Source organism: Chlorocebus sabaeus, chromosome 12 (genome assembly GCF_047675955.1).
Source record: "Chlorocebus sabaeus isolate Y175 chromosome 12, mChlSab1.0.hap1, whole genome shotgun sequence".
Lineage (NCBI taxonomy): Eukaryota > Metazoa > Chordata > Mammalia > Primates > Cercopithecidae > Chlorocebus > Chlorocebus sabaeus.
This window is the reverse complement of record NC_132915.1, coordinates 103,292,753-103,299,932: the sequence shown is the minus strand read 5'-3', so window position 1 is coordinate 103,299,932 and position 7,180 is coordinate 103,292,753.

Below are 7,180 nucleotides of genomic sequence, written 5' to 3'. Positions count from 1 at the left end.
GGCATGAATGGCACCTTGCATCTGCCTCTCAATTCACGTAGCCAATAAGCAGCCGCATGCTGTGCACTGTATTAGGCACAGTTGATGAGGGCAGGAGTGTCTGGTGGGAGGAGTGGCCCACAGAGAAGCCTCATGGTGGGATCCCCAGCTTCACCCAGTAGGCAGTGAGGCTACAGCAGGAGGGAGCAGTGAGAGATGAGACTGCCTGGGGCCAGATGGCACAAGGCAAGGCCGTAAATGTCAGTCTGAGGGGGGCAAGAGCCTTGATCTTTCTTGTCTTGCTTAGAGAAGTCAAATGGGACCACAGCAGAATGGGCAGGAGGCTGACAGGTAGCATGGCCCAGGGCCCAGGGGCCGACCAGACACAGTAACAGTGGCAGTGGGGCCGGGGGTGCTAGAGAGACTGGGACTCCCTGTAAAGTCTACATGGGGAACAGAAAGCCGTGCATGGGCATGGGGATATGGGAATATGGCACCCATCCAACCCCATGCAAAGGCTTCTGGGAACCTGGGTCCAAGAAGAGGTTTTTTTTTGAGACAGAGACTCGCTCTGTCACCCAGGCTGCAGTGCAGTGGCACAATCTAGACTCACTGCAACCTCCACCTCCCAGGTTCAAGTGATTCTCCTGCCTCAGCCTCCTAAGTAGCTGGGATTACAGGCACATGCCACCACGTCCAGCTAATTTTTGTATTTTTAGTAGAGACAGGGTTTCACCATGTTGGTCAGGCTGGTCTTGAACTCCTGACCTCATGATCCACCCACCTCGGCCTCACAAAGTGCTGGGATTTCAGGTGTGAGCCACCACATCCGTCCTTCCTCTTTTTTTTTTTTTTTTTTTTTTTTTTTGAGATGGAGTCTCACTCTGTCACCCAGGCTGGAGTGCAGTGGTGCAATCTCGGCTTGTTGCAACCCCTGCCTCCTGGGTTCAAGTGATTCTCGTGCCTCAGCCTCCCAAGTAGCTGGGACTACAGGCGCTTGCCACCATGCCTGGCTAATTTTTGTATTTTTAGTAGAGACGGGGTTTCAGCATGTTGCCCAGGTTGGTCTTGAACTCCTGGCCTCAAATTATCCGCCTGCTCGGCCTCCCAAAGTGCTGGGATTACAGGCGCGAGCCACCGCACCCAGCCCTGGCAGAGGTTTCGACGTAGAATTCCTCCCAGAATGCTGTGGCTTTTCTCTCTGTCCCTGGGGGAGGGAGAGGTCAGTAGGAAGGGTGTCAAGAGGGGGTTGGTTCCCCAGGGGGAAGTTCAGTGGAGCATCAGGAGGTGGGACTCTGGTGGGCCTACTCCCCAACTCCTCAATCTCTCACCCCCTCAGTGGGACCCAGTGGAGACTGGCCCACTCATTGCTAAAGTGAGCTTTCTGAAGCCTCCCTCATCACAGCCCTCTTTGCCCCGAAACCTTCACTGGCTCTCTGTTCACTGGCCAGCTCCAAACTTACAGCCTTGTCTGGTGTTTGAGGCCTTCCTGCACCTCCATCTGCACCTGCACCCCTCTCCTGGGTACCTCAGTGAGGCTAGTGCTTCCTCACCTCTGTGCAGAGGGCCCTACCCCCACCCCTCCTTGGGAGGGGGCGCCTCCCACCAGCTGCAAACCTATGAATGGCAGCCGCTCCTCTCTGGGCTTCCCGTCCAGCTGTTTCCTGCATCCATTTGTTTCCTGCGGATGCCCCACCAGCCAGGCCCCCTGGGGCAATCCCCGATCCCACTACGTGCTGACTGGTGGGTCCACATGTGAACTTCAGAGTGAGCAGGCCCTGGTACATCCCCTGCAACCCCCATGCCAGCTTGTTTTCAAGTCCTGGAATTTTTTTCCTTTCCCTTCTCTTCCCTTCCCTCCCCTTCCCTTCCCTCCCCTCCCCTCCCCTCCCCTCCCCTCTCCTCCCCTCCCCTCCCCTCTCCTCCCCTCCCCTCCCTTCTCTTCTTCCCTTCCCTTCTTCCTTTCCTTCCCTTCCCTTCTTCCCTTTCTTCCCTTCCCCTCTTCCCTTCCCTTCCCTTCTTCCCTTCCCCTCTTCCCTTCCCCTCTTCCCTTCTTCCCTTCCCCTCTTCCTTCCCTTCTTCCCTTTTTCCCTTCTTCCCTTCTTCCCTTTTTCCCTTCTTCCCTTCCCCTCTTCCCTTCCCCTCTTCCCTTCCTTTCCCTTCTTTCCTTTCCTTTTTAGACAGAGTCTTGCTCTGTTGCCCAGACTGGAGTGCAGTGGTGCGATCTTAGCTCACTGTAACCTCTGCCCCCCAGGTTCAAGCAACTAGGATTACAAGCGTGCACTACTACACCCAGCTAATTTTTATATTTTTAGTAGAAGTAGGGTTTTACTTTGATGGCCAGCGTGATCTCACACTCCTGGCCTCAAGTGTTCTGCCCTCGCAAAGTGCTGGGATTACAAACATGAGCCACCGCGCCTGGCTGGAATTTTTTCTTTAACCAAAATATTTTCATTTTAATTTTGTTCCTAAATGTCACAAGCTACAAAATATTTTAAAATATTTTTTAAAAATTGGTTTCATTTTTATGTTTCTGTTTTTAGATTTTTTGATCATAAAACAATACAAATGATAGAAGATAGAAAGGGAGGGTATTGCCGAGTCCTATTAGGGTATAATCTTCCAGATCTTTCCTCCATGCAATTTTTTCTTTTTCTGAGACAACATCATGCTCTGTGTCTCAGGCTGGAGTACACTGGTGTGATCACAGTTTACTGTAGCCTTGACTTCCTGGACTTGAGCAATCCTCCCGCCTCAGCCTTCCGAGTAGCTGGGACTATAGGCAGGCACCATCACACTTGGATAATTAAAACATTTTTTTTTTTTTTTAGAGACAAGGTCTTGCTATGTTGCCCAGGCTGGTCTCAAACTCCTGGGCTCAAGCGATCCTCCTGCCTCAGTCTCCCAAAGTGCTGGGATTACAGATGTGAGCCACGGCGCCCAGGCTCCAAGCAATTCTTTTTTCTTTCCCTCTTCCAGTTTTTCTGTCCCTCTATTTTTTTCTTTTCTTAGGTTATACCTGGGAAATAAAATTCTGAAACGTTAATATTCCAGAATTGGTAGAAAATCCATAGTTCACATGCAAATAAAATAAAACAGATACTTAAAACTGATTTTTTAATTTAAAAAAATTACTTATTTTATTTTAAAACTTGCAGCAAAAAACATATAACAGAAAATTAATCATCTTAACAGTTTTCACACTGTTGGATAGCAGGGCTCCAAAACTTCGTCATTTTGCAGATCTGAGACTCTGTACCCATTAAACAGCAATCTTCCCTTCCTCATCCTCCCTGGCTCCTGGCAAACACCATTCTACTCTTTTTTCTATGAGTTTGACTCCTTTAGATACTTCAATGTAAAGCATATATATATATGCTCGTTGTATGGAAAAACAAAAATGCTTGGGTGGCTGGGCACTGTGGCACACACCTGTAATCTCAGCACTTTGGGAGGCCAAGGCAGGAGGATTGCTGGAGCCCAGGAATTTGAGGCTGCAGTGAGCTATAATTTTGACATAGCACTGCAGCCTGGGCAACAAAGTGAGACCCTGTCTCTTAAAAAAAAAAAAAAAAAAAAAGAAAGAAAGCCTGGGGGACTGGGCGCAGTGGCTCACGCTTGTAATCCCAGCACTTTGGGAGGCCGAGGCCAAGGCAGGTGGATCACTTGAGGTCAGGAGGTCGAGACCAACCTGGCAAATATGGTGAAACCCTGCCTCTACTAAAAATACAAAAATTAGCCAGGCATGGTGGCACGTGCCTGTAGTCCCAGCTACTGGGGGACTTGAGGCAGGAGAATCTCTTGAGCCTGGGAGGCAGAGGTCGCAGTGAGCCAAAATTATGCCACTGCACTCCAGCCTAGGCAACAGAGTGAGTCTCCGTCTCATAAATAAATAAATAAATAAACAAATAAATAAAATAATAAAATGCCAGCTGGGCGTGGTGGCTTACGCTGTAATCCCAGCTCTTTTTTTTTTTTTTGAGACGGAGTCTCGCTCTGTCCCCCAGGCTGGAGTGCGGTGGCAGGATCTCAGCTCACTGCAAGCTCCACCTCCCAGGTTTACGCCATTCTCCTGCCTCAGCCTCCTGAGTAGCTGGGAGTACAGGTGCCACCACCACGCCTGGCTCGTTTTTTTTTTTTTTTGTATTTTTTAGTAGAGACGGGGTTTCACCTGGTTAGGCAGGATGGTCTCGATCTCCTGACTTCGTGATCCGCCCGTCTCGGCCTCCCAAAGTGCTGTGTAATCCCAGCTCTTTGGGAGGCCAAGGCAGGCAGATCATCTGAGGTCAGGAGTTCGAGACCAGCCTGACCAACATGGAGAAACCCCGTCTCTACTAAAAATAAAAATTAGCTGGGTGTGGTAGCGCATGCCTGTAATCCCAGCTACTCAGGAAGGCTGAGGCAGGAGAATCGCTTGAACCTGGGAGGCAGAGGTTGCAGTGAATTGAGATCATGCCATTACACTCTAGCCTTGGCCACAAGAGTGAAACTCCGTCTCAAAAAAAAAAAAAAAGCCTGGAGAAGCCTTTAAGTAGGAAGTGGAAGTGTCACCTCTAGCCAGGCGGTCGTAGGCACACACCTCTCCTCTCTGTCCTGTTTCATTTCACCCACTCTAAGATGTTTTCAATTTGATTGTAAGACAATGTAATTTTAACTTTGTAGAGTTAAGGTGCAAAAAAAAAGAGAAAAGTCTGAGAATAGATTTTACACACACACACACACACACACACAAATATACTTGCATGTTTGGAGTCTTTTTTAAATTTACTACTTTTAATAATAATAAAAAAAGAGAGGCCGGGCGTGGGGGCTCATGCTTGTAATCCCAGCACTTTGGGAGGCTGACACGGTGGATCACGAGGTCAGGAGTTTGAGACCAGCCTGGCCAACATGGTGAAACTCCGTCTTTGCTAAAGATACAAAAAGTTAGCCAGGTGTGGTGGCTCATGGCTGTAATCCTAGCTACTCGGGAGGCTGAGGCAGGAGAATCGCTTGAACCTGGGAGGCGGAGGTTGCAGTGACCCGAGATCACGCCATTGCACTTTAGCCTGGGCGACAGGGTGAGACTCCATCTCAAAAAAAAAAAAAAAAAAAAAGAAAGAAAAAGAAAAAGTAGAGACAGTGTCTCACTATGTTGCCCAGGCTGGTCTTGAACTCCTGGCCTCAAGTGATCCTTCTGTGTCAGCCTCCCAAAGTGCTGGGATTACAGGCATGAGTCACCACACATGACCTCAAGTCATTTTTATGCAAGTGGGATCAGAAGAATGCAGTGGGGTTTTTGGCCTGTTTCTTTCCTTTTTTTTTTCTTTTTTTGAGACGGAGTTTCACTCTTGTTGCCCTGTTGCCCAGTCTGGAAGTGCAATGGCGTGATCTTGGCTCACCGCAACCTCCGCCTCCTGGGTTCAAGCTATTCTCCTGCCTCAGCCTTCCTAGTAGCTGGGATTACAGGCCTGCGCCACCACGCCCGGTTAATTTTTGTATTTTTAGTAGAGATGGGGTTTCACCATGTTGACCAGGCTAGTCTCGAACTCCTGACCTCAGGTGATCCACCCGCCTCAGGCTCCCAAAGTCCTGGGATTACAGGCATGAGCCACCGCGCTCGGCCTTTTTGCCTATTTCTTACCAATGCTATGTGTGTCTGAAGCCTCTTGTCCCATTAACCACAAACAACTTGGGCTTCCTTTCTCACTCAGACCCTATGGGAAAGTTGCCAACTCCTCACCCACCCTGGCTGTGCCATCATCCCAGTGAGTCCCTGCTGGCACTTTAAAACCTTCCTATGCAAATTTGTGCCCACATGTTTCCTTGAAACAAATTTCTTAAAGTAGAAGGGTGCATTTGAAGTGTGTGTGTGTGTGTGTCTGTGTGTGTTATTTTTAGAGACGGGATCTCATTATGTTTCCCAGGCTGGTCTCAGAATTCCTGGCTTCAAGTGAGCTCAAGTGATCCTCCCACCTCGTCCTCCCAAAATGCTGGGGTTACAGGAGTGACCGTCATGCCCAGACCATTTGAAAGTTTGATTTACTTTGTCAATAGCTTTCCCCAAAGGTGCCAATGCACACACCCTTGAGAGGGTCTTTCAAACAGCTTCTAATGCAGAACTCTGACCCCACTGCACCTGCCCCCCCACAGATGGGGAAACTAAGGTCCCAAGAAGTAAGGATTTATCTGACATTACAGGTAGCAGAGACCCAGGCCTCCTGGTCTCCCGGCTGTTGTGGTTGCTAAGGCACCACCACTGAAGGTGTTCTCAATTTCCTGGTAGTCTCACTCTCTTGCTCAAATACCTTCTATGGCTCCCTAGGGCCTATAATACAAATTCCAAATTCAACCCACCTCACCATCTGGGGCTGCTGCCTGGGCTCCCATCCCTGCCTGGCTACATCACTGAGCACCTACTACTATGCGCCAGTCCCCCTGCAAAACGCTGGATAAACACGTGGCTTTCTACTAGGGAACCTCAGGCAAGGTAGTTGACATGCTCGCCTCCGGTTCCTCTGCGGTGTCTAAGGATTCGCAGATGCGGCTGGAGCCTGCTGCTTAGCACAGTGAGTGCTCATTACTGGGAGCTATTCTTTTTATCAAGACCACAAATCCCCTCTCTGGCTATCCACAGCCTTCTGAATGTCCCACATCCTAGCGCCCACTCACTGGGATGAGTGAGCTGCCCGGCAGCTCCAGGGGAGCAGAGCTGGTTTTCTATCATCTTCTACCTTACTGGGTGGTTTTTGGGGTTCTGGGGGGGTTCCAGCCCCAGAGAAGCTCCAAGGGTCCCTCCCAACAGGGGAGGAGTTCCAGGTGGGTCTCGGCCAGGGCCTCTGGGCAGGCTCTGAGGGCGGGCTTGGGTACTGTGGCCAGCAAAGCTCCTGAGTGCATGCCTCAGTCCCCTTGCTCCCTGGTCTGGCGTCTCTCTGCCACCATTGCGGATTTTGCGCAAAGTGCCACTACTCTCTGAGCCTCGGTTTCTCCAGCTATCATAGGGAAAGCCTGGCCTTGTACCCCGGAGTGTACCTTAGGCACAGTGGGGGTACCGCAATGGAAAACTCCTGGCAAACTGTAAAGTGTAGTTGGCATGTGTGGGCACAGCCACCTGGGGGTGCACGGTGCGGGGCACATGGTGCCGGGCGCGGTGTCGCCGCACACCCGGGCTCGGGTTCGGTACCGCCCCGCTTCCCGGTCCCTGGTCCGCTCTCCCTCCCTC